This window comes from Somniosus microcephalus, chromosome 6 (assembly GCF_052327205.1).
Source record: "Somniosus microcephalus isolate GS21.2 chromosome 6, FLI_Smic_1.0, whole genome shotgun sequence".
NCBI lineage: Eukaryota > Metazoa > Chordata > Chondrichthyes > Squaliformes > Somniosidae > Somniosus > Somniosus microcephalus.
The window spans coordinates 281,088,263-281,106,326 of NC_140992.1; the positions used below are offsets into that span (position 1 = coordinate 281,088,263).

Sequence of the window (18,064 nt, forward strand, 5' to 3'; positions counted from 1 at the left end):
GAAGAAGAACTGGCAGTGGATCCAGTGGAGTTATTCCACTCAACTATAGTCGACTGTCTCCCTGTGACGAATGCAAACATAGAAAAGGAAACACGAAATGACCCGACACTCTCCTGGGTCTATGATTTAACGGTGAAGGGATGGCCAGCACATGGCGAACCACTGCTGCCAGCGTTCTCGCCGAGAAGAGAACAGCTGTCAGTGTGCAGAGGAACCTTGATGTGTGGATCCAGAGTAGTAATTCCACCCAAATTGAAGGATAGAGTGCTCAATGAGCTTCATGAGGGTCATCTGGGAGGGGTAAAAATGAAAAACTTAGCCAGAGCGTTTGTGTGGTGGCCGGGAATCGATAGAGAAATCGAAGAGATGACCAAGAGCTGTACAGGATGCCAGAAGGTCCAAAACGCCCCACCACAAGCCCCTCTACATCCATGGGAGTGGCCCTCATCTCCATGGCAAAGGGTGCACATTGATTTTGCTGGTCCCTTTATGGACTCGATGTTTTTAATTGCGGTGGATGCACATTCAAAGTGGCCAGAGGTAATAAAAATGTCCTCAACCACCACAGAAAAAACTATCACAGTCTTACGAACCATATTCGCCAGGAGTGGGCTGCCTGAACAGATTTGCTCTGACAATGGACCACAGTTTGTGTCTGAAGAGTTTCGGAGGTTCTTAAAGAACAATGGTGTTAAGCATTACACATCCGCCCGATATCATCCAGCCACTAATGGATTGGCCGAGAGGTTTGTTCAAACATTCAAGAAGGCTATCAAGGCAATGTGTAATGAAGATATACCCCTACAACACAAGGTGGATAACTTCTTGTTTGCCTGCCGGAATGCGACACATGCGGTTACCAACCAAACTCCAGCCATGATGTTCTTCAATCGAAGACTACGATGCCGCTTGGATTTGGTTAAGCCAAACGTCAGAAGAGATGTGGAGAACAGGCAGTTTCAGAATATGAATGAAAGGCCAACCAGGAGTTTTAAGATAGGTCAACCAGTTTTGGCCCGGGACTACCGCACAGAGAAATGGCAGCCAGGAACGATCTGTACACGGCAAGGACCTCTAATGTATACCGTGGGCGTTGGAGAGAGCATTGTAAGATGCCATGCTGACCAGATTCTAGAGTCACTGGAAAACGTCAACTCCACACCACGATCTGATACACCTGGCGATGAAACCGAAGTACCAATTGCATCTACCGCAGAATCGGTGATATTGGAAGCAGACGAACCAAACAACGACATTGATCCCGACTCAACCTTGCCAGAAGAACCTGATATCCCAAAGAGGCGTTATCCAGACAGAATCAGGAAGCCTCCTCAAAGACTGAACTTATAATTGCTTAACTTCAACCAATGTATCTAGCAACCGTAATTGTAATTGTAATTAGTTATTATTTAGTTGTTAAATGAATGTTATGTACTGTTTATCTAAAAGGGGAGGAATTGTTGTGTATGTACCTTTAAGGGAATAACTGGTCTCAGACTGCAGTACCGGCAGTGACCACCCCTGTATAAAAGGCCCTAGCAGGCTTCTGTAGTTTCAGTATCCAGGTTGTCCCCATTCAGTAAAGACTTGTTATAATCAACTCCTGCTGTCCGTGTCTCAATTATACACGGACATAATACTGCTGCCTTCAGGGCTCTATGTACATGCTCAGCAAGGTCCCTCTGATCCTCTGTCCTTCCTAGGGTCTGACCATTCATTGTGTATCCCCTTGCCTTGTTAGTCCTCCCAAAATGCATCACCTCACACTTTTCAGGGTTAAATTCCATTTGCCACTGTTCTGCCCATCTAACCAACCCATCTCTATCGTCCTGTAACCTGAGGCTTCCCTCCTCGCTATTTACCACTCCACCAATTTTCGTGTCATCTGCGAACTTACTGATCATACCTCCTACATTCATATCTAAATCATTAATGTACACTACAAACAGTAAAGGACCCAGCACCGATCCCTGCGGTACACCACTGGACACAGGCTTCCATCACACACAAAACCGTCAACCATCACCCTCTGCTTCCTGCCACTAAGCCAATTTTGGATCCAATGTGCCAAATTGCCCTGGATCCCATGGGCTCTTACCTTCTTGACCAGTCTCCCATGCGGGACTTTGTCAAAAGCCTTACTGAAGTCCACGTAGACCACATCAACTGCACTACCCTCATCCACACACCAAGTCACCCCCTCTCAAAATTCGATCAAATTGGTTAGACATGATCTCCTCCCCCTGAGAAAACCATGCTGACTATCATTGATTTAATCCTTGCCTCTCCAAGTGGAGACTAATTCTGTCCCTCAGAATTTTTTCCAATAATTTCCCTACCACTGATGAGGAGGATTGGGTCGACTAGGCTTGTATTCACTAGAGTTTAGAAGAATGAAAGGGGATCTCATTGAAACGTATAAAATTCTGACAGGGCTAGATAGACTGGATGCAGGGAGGATATTTCCCCTGGCTTGGGGGGTCTAGATCGAGGGGTCACAGTCTCAGGATACTGAGGTGAGGAGAAATTCCTTCACTCAGAGGGTGGTGAACCTGTGGAATTCTCTACCACAGAAGGCTGTGGAGGCCAAGTCACTGAATATATTTAAGAAGGAGAAAGATAGATTTCTAAACACAAAAGGCATCAAAGGGTATGGGGGGAGAGTGGGAATATGGTATTGAGATAGAGGATCAGCCATGATCATATTGAATGGTGGAGCAGGCTCGAAGGGCCCAATGGCCTACTCCTGCTCCTATTTCTTATGTTCTTATAAGGATCCCCATCCATAACGACACAACAACTTGCATTTATATAGCGTCTTTTAACGTCATAATATGTCCCAAGGTGCTTGAGTAGTGTTATCAAACAAAATTTTACACTGTGGTAAACCACTTTTATCGTTCACTATCGTTACACTATGGTTATCACTGTTTATATCGTTACACTATGGTTATCACTGTTTACACTGTTGTATCACTACACAAGGTCACCTCTTGTCACGCTGTTATACCTGGGCTGACCACAGCTGACTCCGCCCATGGCTCCGCCTGCTTGCCCAGGTATAAAGGTGGTCGACTGGCTGGTATTCCTCCTTGTTGGACCCGATCACCCACGAGGGTGGGCTCTGTTATTTAGCCAATAAAAACCTATAGTTACTATCTTAACTCGTCGCTTTTCATTGGATGAATTGATAGGTATATCATACACTGAGCCACATAAGGAGATATTCGGACAGGTGAGCAAAAGTAAGTTTTAAGGAGCGTCTTAAAGGAGGAGAGAGAGGTAGAGAAGCGCAGAGGTTTAGGGAGGCAATTCCAGAGCTTGGGGCCTAGGTGGGTGTAAGGAACAAGGGGTCACAGTCTCAGAATACGGGGTGGGACATTTAGGACTGATGAGCAATTTCTTCACCCAGAGAGTGGTGAACCTGTGGAATTCTCTACCACAGAAGGCAGTTGAGGCCAATTCATTAAATATATTCAAGAAGGAGTTAGATATATTTCTTAAGGCTAAAGGGATCAAGGGATATGGGGTGAAAGCAGGGACAGGGTACTGAATTTGGATGATCAGCCATGATCTCATTAAATGGCGGAGCAGGCTCGAGGGGCCGAATGGCCTACTCCTGCTCCTACCTTCTATGTTTCTATGTAAGCACAGCTGCCAGTGGTGAGCTTTCAATAGAGAGAATGCTCAAGAGGCCAGAATTGGAGGAACGGAGAGGGCTCAGAGGGCTGTAGGGTTGGAGGTGGTTAGAGAATGGGAGGGGCGAGGCCATGGAGAGATATGAGAATTTTAAAGTTGCGGTTTTGCTGGACCGTGAGCCAATGTAGGTCAGCCAGCACAGGGGTGATAGGTGAATGGGACTTGGTGTGTGTTAGAACACTGGCAGCAGTGTTTTCGAAGAGCTCGTGTGTGGAGGGTGGGAGGTGGGAGGCCAGCTGGAAGCGTGTTGGAAACGTTAAGTCTAGAGGTTTATTAAGGCAGCAAATGAGCTGAGCTAGGGGTGGAGTCAGCCGATGTTACGGATGTAGAAGTAGGCGGTCTTGGTGATAGCGCAAATATGTGGTCGGAAGCTCATTTCAGGGTCAAATATGACAGCAAGGTTGCGAATGGTCTGGTTCAGCCTCAGACTGTTCCCAGGGAGAGAGATGGAGTCGATGGCTAGGGAACGGAGTTTGTGGCAGGAAATGAAGACGGTGGCTTTAGTATACCCAATATTTAGTTGGAAGAAATTTCTGCTCATCCAGTACTGGATGCTGACAAGCAGTCTGACAATTTAAGAGACAGTGGAGGGGTCGAGAGAGGTGGTGGTGAGCTAGAGCTGGGTGTCGTCAGCGTACAAGTGAAACCTGATGTCGTGTTTTCGGATGATGTCACCGAGGGGCAGCATGTAGATGAGAAATAGGAGGGGGGCTAAGGATAGATCCTTGGGGTCACCAGAGGTAACGGTGCGGGAGCAGGAAGAGAAGTCATTGCAGTGCATCTCTGACTACGACTGGATAGGTGGGAATGGAGCCAGGTTCGTGCAGTCCCACATAGCTGGACGACAGTGGAGAGCAGTTGGAGGAGGATGGAGCGGTCAACAGTGTGAAAGGCTGAAGACCGGTCAAGAAGGATGAGGAGGGATAGTTTACCACGGTCACAGTCACATAGGGTGTCATTTGTGACTTTGATGAGGGCTGTTTCGGTACTGTGGCAGGGCAGAAACCTGATTGGAGGGATTCAAACAAGGCGTTGCGGGAAACATGGGCTCGGATTTGGGAGGCGCCAACCAGTTCAAGGACTTTGGAGTGAAAGGGAGGTTCAAGATGGGGCAGTAGTTTGCCAGGACAGAGGGGTCAAGGTGGGATTTTTTGAGGACCAAGCATCTCTAATGACACAATATAAGGGCCACCATCACTAACGACACAATATAAGGACCACCATCACTAACGACACAATATAAGGGCCACCATCACTAACGACACAATATAAGGACCACCATCACTAACGACACAATATAAGGGCCACCATCACTAACGACACAATATAAGTAACCCGATCAATAATACAATACAAGGGCCCCTGGCCCTAACGGGCTGAAGAAAGAAAAGAAAGACTTGTATTTATACAGCGCCTTTCACAACCACCGGATATTCAAAAGCACTTAATAGCCGATGAAGTACTTTTTTTTAGTGTAGTCACTGTTGTAATGGTCCTGAAGTGAATTGGTGCAGTTTTGAAAAATGTTTTACTTTTTATATTTTAGGCTGTTGGGGTGGGACGAATGTCCTTTTATGTTCTCTGGTTGTGCGCGACTGTTTTTTGCAGAGGTGGTTGTTGTCCAAATGGCAGCAGTGGTATTGGTGAAGGGCTAGGGCACTGCCTATTCCACATGGCCATAGTGGGTACAGCAAAGCCTTTGTAGCCTCCGGTCACCATGAGCCTCACGACGAGCGCCCTGCTGGCACTGATGGTGGGATGCTGCTCTTTGTTACGGAGTTGCTGTGTCTGTCCCTCCCCTGCCATGCAAGAGACAGATATCCGTCTGCAGCAACAGCACTTCTCCATTTCCCTCGATTGGCCCAACCACATGACACACGCAACGGGCTGTTATCTGTGTTCCTGCTGCTCAGATATCCGGAGTCTCCAAACCTGCGGTCCACTCCTTTCCTGCCAGCTTGCTATCTCCACTATAAGGAGGTTCCTCCTACTCGGATAGCTTGCTTTAGACAAGGGAGCTGCATCCTGTCTGTCAAGATGGTGCCCTCCTATCCAGGCTCACATGGGGTGTGTCGGTTTGCCAGGGCCACTTTGCCCGGTGTCCCAGTGCCTCACTGCAGGCCCTATTTTATTTACTATCTGGGCTATTTCTCGGACTATCTGTTGGCAGCAACTCTGAGCTAGTAGAAAGTGGCAGAGCCTGTGATTTGTGGAGTTGCTAACACAAATGATTCAGTTTGTGGATGTAGATTTGTTCCTTTTTGTTGCTTTCACTGAAGGATATCCCACCACTAACTACTCACCCGGGAACTGCACAGTTCTTTACTGAGCTGGCAAAAATCTACATAACCAATGGGGAGCAGGATGGTGGGCAACGGGCCAGAGCTCGGGGGGGGGGGGGGGGGGGAAGAAGGGGGCATGTTCAGTTTGTTTCACCCAGTTTTCTCTCTCTTTTCCCCCCCCCCGCCCCCAAAACCTGTCCTCCATGCCAGATATTGTAAAACCAGCAACAAGCAGCATTTCTGCGGTGACCACTTCTATCGCATCTGTGTAAGTAATGAGTTTCAAAGCTCCGTTCCCATCATTTCCAATTCCCGCTCTGAAAATGTGAGCACCTCACAATCCCACACTCTCATTACTCAGCCTAATTGATTTTTTTGCAGTAAATTGAAGCGTTTTATTCTGCAGATAACTGAGTAAATATCACTATCATAATTAACCCTGGAGTGCTGGGCTGCATTTCCTCTTGGCTGCTCACATATACTCAGTGTACTCTTTTCACCTGAAGCATGATTCACCTAATTTCTATGATGGTCTGTGGGTGAAGAAGGTGGCTTCTTGAGGGCAATAAATGCTGGCCTTGCCAGCGATGCCCACATCCTGTGAATAAATAATTAAAAAAATTAAATGTGAGACACAGGGATCAAACATTTTTTCACCTTTGTTTAGAAACTTAATCTTCTGCCTGGGCTTGTACTGTCGGCGCTTAGCTGCTTCTCTGGCCAGTGAGATGCTGCTGGTGATAGTGTTAGTCTGACGCTGCAGAGAAGGGGGAGGAGAGCAGCAGAGAAATGTACACACCATGCAAGTCATGGAACCGAGCATCCCCATCATGGACTAGTCCGTCCTGCCTTAGAAGCTTTGCATGCTAGCATTAACTATGCAGAGAACCCCAGTGTTGGAAAAATGTGGGACACCTTCTAACTGGAGCCCCCCACTCACCTGTCCAGGTTCTTCACAGTCCGGTAACATAGTGGTTATGTTATTGGACCAGTAATCCAGAGGCCTGGACTAATGATCCCGAGACTTGAGTTCAAATCCCACCACGGCAGCTGGAATTTAAAGATTAGTATCAGTAATGGTGACCATGAAACTACCGGATTGTTGGAAAAACTCAGCTGGTTCACTAATGTCCTTTATGGAAGCAAACCTGCCGTCCTTGCCTGGTCTGGCCTGTGACTCTAAACTTCCCTCTGAAATGGCCTAGTAAGCCACTCGGTGATATCAAACTGTCGCACAAAAGTATATTAAGAATAAAACCAGACGGACCACCTGGTATCGACCTGGGCATTGGATTCGGACAAAACAAAGGCACACCCAGCCCAGTAAAGTCCTTCTCACTAACATCTGTGTGCCAAAACTGGGAGAGCTGTCCCACAGACTAGTTAAGCAGCAACTTGACATTTCAGGCAATGACCCAGACTCCTCCATCACCATCCCTGGGATTGTCCTGTCCCACCAGAGGTGGTGGCACAGTGGTATACAGTCGGGCCAGAGTGGCCCTGGGAGTCTTTAACAATGACTTCGGACCCCGTGACATCTCATGGCTTCAGGTCACACATGGGCAAGGAAACCTCCTACTGATTACCACCTACCGCCCTCCCTCAGCTGATGAAGCAGTACTCCTCACTGGAAGAAGTGAGGGTAGTAAGGGCACGGAACTGGGTGGGGGACTTCAATGTCCATCAGCAAGAGTGTCTCGGTAGCACCACTGCTGACCGAGCTGGCCAAGTCCTGAGCTGCTAGACTGGGCTTGCGGCAGATGGTGAAAGAACCTACTTGATCTCGCCCTCACCAATCTACTTTTCGCAGATGCATCTGTCCATGCCAGAGTGACCACAGCATAGTCCTTGTGGAAACAAAGTCCCGTCTTCACACTGTGTTCATCGTGTTGTGTGGCACGACCGCCATGCTAATTGGGATAGATTCAGAATAGAATTTAGCAGCTTAAAACTGGGCATCCACGAGGCGCTGTGGGCCATCAGCAGCAGCAGAATTATATTCCACCACAATCTGTAACCTCATGGCCCGGCATATTATCATCAAACCAGGAAACCAGCCCTCGTTCAATGAAAAGCATGCACCAGGCGTACTTAAAAATGAGGTGCCAACAGTGTTGTTGTGAATGGTGGTGGACAGTTAATCAACTAACTGGAGGAGGAGGCTCCATAAACATCCCCATCCTCAATGATAGTGGAGCCCAGCATGTGAGTGTAAAAGCCAAGGCTGAATCATTCGAAACCATCTTCAGCCAGAAGTACCGAGTGGGTGATCCATCTCGGCCTCCTCCTGAGGTCCCCACCATTACAGAAGCCAGGCAGCCAATTCTATTCATTCCACATGATATCAAGAAACGGCTGAGCACACTGGATACAGCAAAGGCTATGGGCCCAGACAACATCCCGGCTGTTATGCTGAAGACTTGTGCTCCAGAACTAGCCGCGCCTCTAGCCAAGCTGTTCCAGTACAGCGACAACACTGGCATCTACCTGCCAATGTGGAAAATTGCCCAGGTATGTCCTGTCCAATCCAGTCAATTACCACCCCAACAGCCTACTCTCAATCATCTGCCAAGTGATGGAAAGTATCATCGACAGTGTGATCAAGTGTGATCTACTCACTGATAACCTGCTAACTGATGCTCAGTTAGGGTTCCACCATGATCACTTGGCTTTAGACCTCATTACAGCCTTGGTTCAAACATGGACAAAAGAGCTGAATTCCTGATGAGGTGAGAGTGACTGCCCTTGACACCAAGGCAGCTTTTGACCAAGTGTGACACCAGGGAGCCCGAGTAAAATTGAAGTCAATGGGGATCAGGGGGAACACTCTTCACTGGCTGGAGTCATACCTAGCACAAAGGAAGATGGTTGTGGTGGTTGAAGGTCAATCATCTCAGCCCCAGGACATCACTGCAGGAGTTTCTCAGGGCAGTGTCTTCGGCCCAAACATCTTCAGCGGCTTCCCTCCATCATAAGATCAGAAATGGGGATGTTCGCTGATGATTGCACAGTGTTAAGTTCCATTTGCAACTCCTCAGATAATGAAGCAGTCTGAGCCCACATGCAGCGAGACTGGACAACACCCAGGCTTGGGCTGATAAGTGGTAAGTAACATTCATGCCAGGCAATTACCACCACCTACGAGGCGTAAGTCAGGAGTGTGATGGAATATTCTCCACTTGCCTGGATGAGTGCAGCTCAAACAACACAAGAAACTCGACATCATCCAAGACAAAGCAGCCCGCTTGATTGGCACCCCATCCACCACCTTAAACATTCACTCCCTCCACCACTGGCGCACCGTGGCTGCAGTGTGTACCATCTACAAGATGCACTGCAGCAAGTTGCCAAGACTTCTTTGACAGCACCTCGCAAACCTGTGACCTCTTCCACCTAGAAGGACAAGGGCAGCAGGCGCATGGCAACACCACCACCTCCAAGCTCCCATTCCAGGTCCTTCACCATCGTTGGGTAAAAATCCTGCCACTCCCTCCCTAACAGTACTGTGGAGCACCTTCACCACACAGACTGCAGCGGTGCAAGAAGTGCTCAGCAGCACCTTCTCGAGGGCAATTAGGAATGGGCAATAAATGCTGGCCTTGCCAGCGACGCCTGCATCCTGTGAATGAAAAAAACACTGGTTAGCAGAGCAGGGGAGCATGTTCATGTGCAACCAGGTGCTTGATTAGAGCGGATGCCAGGTGCGGGATGGGAAGAGGACACCTGCACCGGGTGCGGGATGGGAAGAGGACACCTGCACCGGGTGCGGGATGGGAAGAGGACACCTGCACCGGCTGCGGGATGGGAAGAGGACACCTGCACCGGGTGCGGGATGGGAAGAGGACACCTGCACCGGGTGCGGGATGGGAAGAGGACACCTGCACCGGGTGCGGGATGGGAAGAGGACACCTGCACCGGGTGCGGGATGGGAAGAGGACACCTGCACCGGGTGCGGGATGGGAAGAGGACACCTGCACCGGGTGCGGGATGGGAAGAGGACACCTGCACCGGGTGCGGGATGGGAAGAGGACACCTGCACCGGGTGCGGGATGGGAAGAGGACACCTGCAGAAGTGTCAGCTCTTTCCTGGCACCTCGGCACTGACACCTTCCCCCGCCACTCCCCCATTACTGTGTTGTTTGTATCAGATGGCTTGGTGTCAGCAGACTCCACTGGGTTATACAAAGACAGTGCCTTGGAGACAGTTCAACATCAGAGCCTTTCTTCAGATCGTGGTTCGATGTCGCTGAGAACCAAAGGGGGAAGCAGAGAGTGAGAGACTGTGTGTGGGAGGGAGAGAGCGTGTGTGTGTGAGCGTGTGTGTGAGAGCGTGTGTGTGTGTGCATGTATGACCTAGCTGGTGAGGGGGGGGCACAGATGAACCGATGCCTATGTTGGCATCAAGGGCTGAGAGGAGAGGCACAAGTGCAAGGTTACTCCATTAGAACGTTTCAATATTAAAGATGTCTCCCTACTGGGAGTTTGGAACGTGATGCGGTTTTTAAAACTCCCCCTGAATCATTCAGCACTAGCTGCACGTGTTAAACCACAAAGAATCAGAAGTAACCATCCCCTGCACTGTGATTGGGGTCCCCAACAGTACAAACAGCTCCCTCATCATAAACCCCCCCATGTGCAGTCTCAGCAGGCCATTGACTCGAGGAGCTGAAACCTCCGACAGGAAGACTGATGGGCAGGGCCTGTGAATTTTAATCCTCAGCCTAAGTTTGTGTCCACTTTCATTGTTGAGACCACCATGTCTTCATTCACATTATCTTCACCTTCCCCTCACCTGCTGACTCCTATTGGGTCTGCTTCATGCGTGAGCCGAGACATGTTAGCAGGATACTCGACCAAGGACCCACACTGCCAAACTGGACTCTGTCCTCAGCCGGCACCCACTCACAGTGATCGGAAGCCCTGCTGATTCACGTTTCTCTCCCCTCCCTCCAAACCCAGTGGGACTGAGGCCAGTTGCAGCTGCTGCTGCTGAGTATGGGATTAATAACATTCACACTGAGAGGCAGGTGAGGCGCTGCAGTGTGGAAAATGTCGCCAAAGCACTCGACTGTGTCAAGTTTCCCCTGCAAAATGTCCAAGCTGTGCCAGGAATGGGCAGCTGACAAGCGCCAGCCTCATTGCTGTCACTTACACATTTAAAGCTTGAAGCTGGTTGTGTGTGTGAGATTTGAGCAGCTCTGTGATTGGGTCGTTCGAGGAGTAGCTCGAGTATGAACTGAAAGTCAAAGGGAAGAAGTTGCATTTCTGCAGCGCCTGTCACCACCTCTGGACGTCCCAAAGCGCCTCACAGCCAATGAAGTACTTTTTGAAGTGTAGTCACTGTTGTAATGTAGGAAGCGCAGCAGCCAATATGCGCACAGCAAGCTCCCATAAACAGCAGTGTGATAATGCCCAGATCATCTGTTTTAATGATGTTGGCTGAGGAATAAATATTGGGCCCAGGACACTGGGGAGACCTCCCTTGCTCTTCTTCGAAATAGTGCCATGGGATCTCTTGCGTCCACCTGAGAGGGCAGATGGGGCCTCGGATTAACATCTCATTCGAAAAACGGTACCTCCAATAGTGCGGCGCTCCCTCAGCACTGCCCCTCCGACAGTGCAGCGCTCCCTCAGCACTGTCCCTCCGACAGTGCAGCTCTCCCTCAGTACTGCCCCTCCGACAGTGCGGCGCTCCCTCAGCACTGCCCCTCCGACAGTGCGGCGCTCCCTCAGCACTGCCCCTCCGACAGTGCGGCGCTCCCTCAGCACTGCCCCTCCGACAGTGCGGCGCTCCCTCAGCACTGCCCCTCCGACAGTGCAGCGCTCCCTCAGCACTGCCCCTCCGACATTGCGGCGCTCCCTCAGCACTGCCCCTCCGACAGTGCGGCGCTCCCTCAGTACTGCCCCTCCGACAGTGCGGCGCTCCCTCAGCACTGCCCCTCCGACAGTGCAGCGCTCCCTCAGCACTGCCCCTCCGACATTGCGGCGCTCCCTCAGCACTGCCCCTCCGACAGTGCGGCGCTCCCTCAGCACTGCCCCTCCGACAGTGCGGCGCTCCCTCAGCACTGCCCCTCCAACAGTGCGGCGCTCCCTCAGCCCTGCCCCTCCGACAGTGCAGCGCTCCCTCAGCACTGCCCCTCCGACAGTGCGGCGCTCCCTCAGCACTGCCCCTCCGACAGTGCGGCGCTCCCTCAGCACTGCCCCTCCGGACTGCACTGATTTGCCTCTATATTTGTAGGACGTTAAAGGGTTTGGAGGCTGTGGCTGGTGATGGGTTCAGCCAGGGACAGTTCTCCGTCCCAGTCTGTTTTACAATTACACACATTTGGAGCTGAATCGCTGTCTGATAGCCGGTCCATTATTTTTCCACTAACTGGGAATTTCTGCCTAATTTATATCACATGGAGGAGAAATCTCAGCCAGCCTGGTGTGGAGATATTGGAGGGGCCTGTGTGTATAGGAGTATTGAGAGGACTCTGTGCGTTGTTTCTCAACCTCTGTCAGCAGGCGTGGGCAGCAGCGTTAAACTTGCCGCAACCTTGTGAAGCAACAGTCAAGAGAGGCTATGCCTGACATCAGAGGCTTGATGCTGGAGATCTACTGTTAACCCCTTCCTGCCTGCAGCGGCTGTAGATACCAATTGGAAAATAACGGCAAACTGATCTAGGAACAGCTCATGTGGTCAGTGCCCCCGCCCCGATAAATTAATCATACTCGTGTTTGCCAGGTTGAGGAAGATTTATATTTTTTACATTTCATTTGAAAAGCATTTTTTGAGGGAAGAAAATGAGATTCATCAGTGAGTCTGAAGAATTATATATGGCTTTCAAGAAGCAATTCCCCCAGCAGTTGCTGGTTGTATTTAATGTTGGGGCATGAACCCAGATACTGGGCACTACCTGCTCCTCCGGGCTCCTATAAGTGAGTGGGAACTGGCACAGGTTAGTGACTAACTCCTAGAACTGGACAGGTGCGACTGTGTGTGTAAGGAGTTAAAATTCTGAATTCCAGAGGTGAGGTGAGAGTGACTGCCCTTGACATCAAGGCAGCATTTGACCGAGTGTGGCATCAAGGAGCCCTAGTAAAACTGAAGTCAATGGGAATCAGGGAAAACTCTCCACTGGCTGGAGTCATACTGAGCACAAAGGAAGATGGTTGTGGTGGTTGGAGGTCAATCACCTCAGCCCCAGGACATCGTTGCAGGAGTTCCTCAGGGCAGTGTCCTAGACCCAACCATCTTCAGCTGCTTCATCAATGACCTTCCATCCAACATAAGGTCAAAAATGGGGATGTTCGCTGATGACTGCACAGTGTTCAGTGCCATTCACAACTCCTCAGATAATGAAGCAGTCCATGCCCGCATGCAACAAGACCTGGATGACGTTTAGGCTTGGGCTGATAGTGGCAGGTAACATTTGCGCCACTGAAGTGCCAGGCAATGACTATCTCCAACAAGCGAGAGTCTAACCACCACCCCATGACATTCAATGGCATTACCATTGCCGAATCCCCCACCATCAACATCCTGGGGGTCACCATTGACCAGAAACTTAACTGGACCAGCCACATCAATACTGTGGCAACAAGAGCAGGTCAGAGGCTAAGTATTCTGCGGCGAGTGTCTCACCTCCTGACTCCCCAAAGCCTTTCATAGAAACATAGGAGCAGGAGTAGGCCATTCAGCCCCTCAAGCCTGTTCCGCCATTTAATGAGATCATGGCTGATCATCCAAATTCAGTACCTTGTCCCTGCCTTCTCCCCATATCCCTTGATCCCTTTAGCCTTCAGAAATATATCTAACTCCTTCTTGAATATATTTAAAGAGTTGACCTCAACTGCCTTCTGTGGTAGAGAATTCCACAGGTTCACCACTCTCTGGGTGAAGAAATTCCTCCTCATCTCTGTCCTAAATGGCTTACCCCTTATCCTTAGACTGTGACCCCTGGTTCTGGACTCCCCCGCCATCGGGAACATCCTTCCTGCATCTAGTCTGTCTAGTCTTGTTAGAATTTTATAAGTTTCAATGAGATCCCCTCTTAGATGGGGCCATGAAGGGATTTGAACACGAGGATGAGAATTTTAAATTTCAGGTGTTGTTGGAGTCAGTGTAGGTCAGTGAGCACAGGGGTGTTGTGAGGATCCCGGGTGAACTTGCTGCACATCTTCACAGTGCCCACATGAACAATGGGACACAAATTTAACCTCTGACAGTGCAGCACTCCCTCAATGCTACACTCATTGACGTGTATACAATTCTTAGGGGGCTTGACCGAGGTAGATGCTGAAAGGCTGTTTCACCTGGCTGGAGAGTCCAGAACTGGGGGCCATAGCCTCAAGATAAGGGGTCGGCCACTTAGGACTGAGATGAGTAGAAATTTCTTCACTCAAAGGGTTGTGAATCTTTGGAATTCTTTAAAAACAAAATGCTTGAAATACTCAGCAGGTCAGGCAGCATCTGTGGACAGAGAAACCGAGTTAACGTTTCAGGTCGATGACCATCGGTATTCTTTACCCCAGAGGGCTGTGGATGCTCAGTAGATGAGTATATTCAAGAAAGAGATCGATGAGATTTTAGGGCACTAAGGAATTAAGGGATATGGGGACAGGGCGGGAAAGTGGAATTGAAGTGAAAGATCAGCCATGATCTTGAATGGCGGTGCATGATCTTGAATGGCGGCGCAGGCTCGAGGAGGCCGTATGGCCGACTCCTTCTATTTCTTAGAATGTCAGCCTAGATTATGGGCTCAGGTCTTGGAGATTGTTTCTAACCCACAACCTTCTGATTCAGAGGGAAAAATGCCCACACCTCTCGCCCCTCACCTTCGCGCTCCCGCCCCCTCGCCCTCTCTTCCCCCCCCCGTCCTCTCTCCCCCCCCCCGTCCTCTCTCCCCCCCCTGTCCTCTCTCCCCCCCCCGTCCTCTCTCCCCCCCCCCGTCCTCTCTCCCCCCCCCCGTCCTCTCTCCCCCCCCCCGTCCTCTCTCCCCCCCCCCGTCCTCTCTCCCCCCCCGTCCTCTCTCCCCCCCCCCGTCCTCTCTCCCCCCCCCGTCCTCTCTCCCCCCCCCCCGTCCTCTCTCCCCCCCCCGTCCTCTCTCCCCCCCCCCGTCCTCTCTCCCCCCCCCCGTCCTCTCTCCCCCCCCCGTCCTCTCTCCCCCCCCTGTCCTCTCTCCCCCCCCCCGTCCTCTCCCCCCCCGTCCTCTCTCCCCCCCCCGTCCTCTCTCCCCCCCCGTCCTCTCTCCCCCCCCGTCCTCTCTCCCCCCCCCCCGTCCTCTCTCCCCCCCCGTCCTCTCTCTCCCCCCCCGTCCTCTCTCCCCCCGTCCTCTCTCCCCCCCCCGTCCTCTCCCCCCCCGTCCTCTCTCCCCCCGTCCTCTCTCCCCCCGTCCTCTCTCCCCCCGTCCTCTCTCCCCCCGTCCTCTCTCCCCCCCCCCGTCCTCTCTCCCCCCCCCGTCCTCTCTCTCCCCCGTCCTCTCTCCCCCCGTCCTCTCTCCCCCCGTCCTCTCTCCCCCCGTCCTCTCCCCCCCCGTCCTCTCTCCCCCCGTCCTCTCCCCCCCCGTCCTCTCTCCCCCCGTCCTCTCTCCCCCCGTCCTCTCTCCCCCCCCCGTCCTCTCTCCCCCCGTCCTCTCTCCCCCCGTCCTCTCTCCCCCCGTCCTCTCTCCCCCCCCCGTCCTCTCCCCCCGTCCTCTCTCCCCCCCCGTCCTCTCCCCCCCCGTCCTCTCCCCCCCGTCCTCTCTCCCCCCCCGTCCTCTCCCCCCCGTCCTCTCCCCCCCGTCCTCTCTCCCCCCCCCGTCCTCTCCCCCCCGTCCTCTCTCCCCCCCCGTCCTCTCCCCCCCGTCCTCTCTCCCCCCCGTCCTCTCTCCCCCCCCGTCCTCTCTCCCCCCGTCCTCTCTCCCCCCGTCCTCTCTCCCCCCGTCCTCTCTCCCCCCCCCGTCCTCTCCCCCCCGTCCTCTCCCCCCCGTCCTCTCTCCCCCCCCGTCCTCTCTCCCCCCGTCCTCTCTCCCCCCCCCCGTCCTCTCTCCCCCCCCCCGTCCTCTCTCCCCCCGTCCTCTCTCCCCCCCCCGTCCTCTCTCCCCCCCCCGTCCTCTCTCCCCCCCCCGTCCTCTCTCCCCCCCCGTCCTCTCTCCCCCCCCCGTCCTCTCTCCCCCCCCCGTCCTCTCTCCCCCCCCGTCCTCTCCCCCCCCCCCGTCCTCTCTCCCCCCCGTCCTCTCCCCCCCCCCGTCCTCTCTCCCCCCCGTCCTCTCTCCCCCCCCCGTCCTCTCTCCCCCCCCCGTCCTCTCTCCCCCCCGTCCTCTCTCCCCCCCCCCGTCCTCTCTCCCCCCCCGTCCTCTCTCCCCCCCCCGTCCTCTCTCCCCCCCCCCGTCCTCTCTCCCCCCCCGTCCTCTCTCCCCCCCCGTCCTCTCTCCCCCCCCCGTCCTCTCTCCCCCCCCGTCCTCTCTCCCCCCCCCGTCCTCTCTCTCTCCCCCCGTCCTCTCCCCCCCCCCGTCCTCTCCCCCCCCGTCCTCTCCCCCCCGTCCTCTCTCCCCCCGTCCTCTCTCCCCCCCCGTCCTCTCCCCCCCCCGTCCTCTCTCCCCCCCCCGTCCTCTCTCCCCCCCCGTCCTCTCTCCCCCCCCCGTCCTCTCTCCCCCCCCCGTCCTCTCTCCCCCCCCGTCCTCTCCCCCCCCCCCCGTCCTCTCCCCCCCCCGTCCTCTCTCCCCCCGTCCTCTCTCCCCCCCCCCGTCCTCTCCCCCCCCGTCCTCTCTCTCCCCCCCCCGTCCTCTCTCCCCCCGTCCTCTCTCTCCCCCCCCCGTCCTCTCTCCCCCCGTCCTCTCTCCCCCCGTCCTCTCTCCCCCCCCGTCCTCTCTCCCCCCCGTCCTCTCTCCCCCCCCGTCCTCTCTCCCCCCCCGTCCTCTCTCCCCCCCCCCGTCCTCTCCCACCCCCCCCGCCCTCTCTCCCACCCCCCCGCCCTCTCTCCCACCCCCCCCGCACTCTCTTCCCCCCGCCCCCGCCGGCAGCACGTTGTGTTGCCAGACACAAACCAGATGGAGCTGCAATTCCTTCCACTCTTATCTACAAAATGTTTCTTGGCTGCCTTATCCCCTGGAGAGCAGATCCGAAATATTTTCCTTTATTTAGGAAGGACCCGTGTTTGAATCCTGTTCCCACAAACATCTGGTTTTCATTTACAGTTGCTGGGAAGCCTGAAGGAGCTGCTTAGTGTAACAGTCACTCAGTCAGGACTGGCCTGAGAGGCATGGGGAACAGGGAGGAGGGAGGGTGAGTGTGGAGCAGACAGTAAATCTGTGGACAATATTCTGTAACTCTGGATTTGGAGGGTTGGGGAAACACCACCGAGCTGGCAGAGCCTGGGGCTGTTCTCCTTAGAGCAGAGAATGTTGAGAGGAGATTTGAGAGAGGTGTTCAAAATCATGAGGGGTCTGAACAAAATAGAGAGAAACTGTTCCTATTGGCGGAAGGGTCGAGAACCAGAGGACACAAATTTAATGTGATTGGCAAAAGAACCAAAGGCAACATAAGAAAATACTTGTTTACGCAGCGAGTGGTTACGATCTGGAATGCACTGCCTGAAAGGGAGGTGGAGGCAGATTCAATCCCGGCTTTGAAAAGGGAGTTGGATAAGTACCTGAAGGAAAAAAAGTTGCGGGGCTCCGGGGACAGGGCGGGGAGTGGGACTAGCTGAAGTGCTCTTGCAGAGAGCTGGCACGGGCTCGACGGGCCGAATGGCCTCCTTCTGTGCTGTAACCATTCTGTGAATGAATCTGACACGAACAATCCTGTGAAATTTGCGTCCCATCAAACAATTTTAGCCGAAGCAGCTGTGCCTCGATGTCCTGTGGGTGGGAAGCGGGCAGTCGCTGAGTGTCTGTATAGAGCAGCATGTTAAACTGTCCCGTTCACTCACTGAAGGAGCACCAAGACATGTGGCCCTCCTCTGGCTCATTGCAAGCGTGAAGCAGCCACGTTGCTATTTGGCCAGAGTATGGTGAACTGCTCTAAAAATTAGGGCTTCTTACGGGCAGTATGTGGGTGCTTTATAGGAACATCATGCGGAAAATGTGTGGGTGGCACTGTGTGGAATGTCTGTGAGCTGT

At 53.1% G+C, this 18,064-nt stretch overlaps 1 protein-coding gene across 4 annotated transcripts in view; it reads left to right on the forward strand.

The window, feature by feature from the left end:
- Window positions 1–18,064, forward strand: part of LOC147116775 (protein CBFA2T1-like) — a 158,255-nt gene that overhangs the window by 57,335 nt on the left and 82,856 nt on the right. The gene's annotated exons all lie outside the window — the stretch shown is intronic.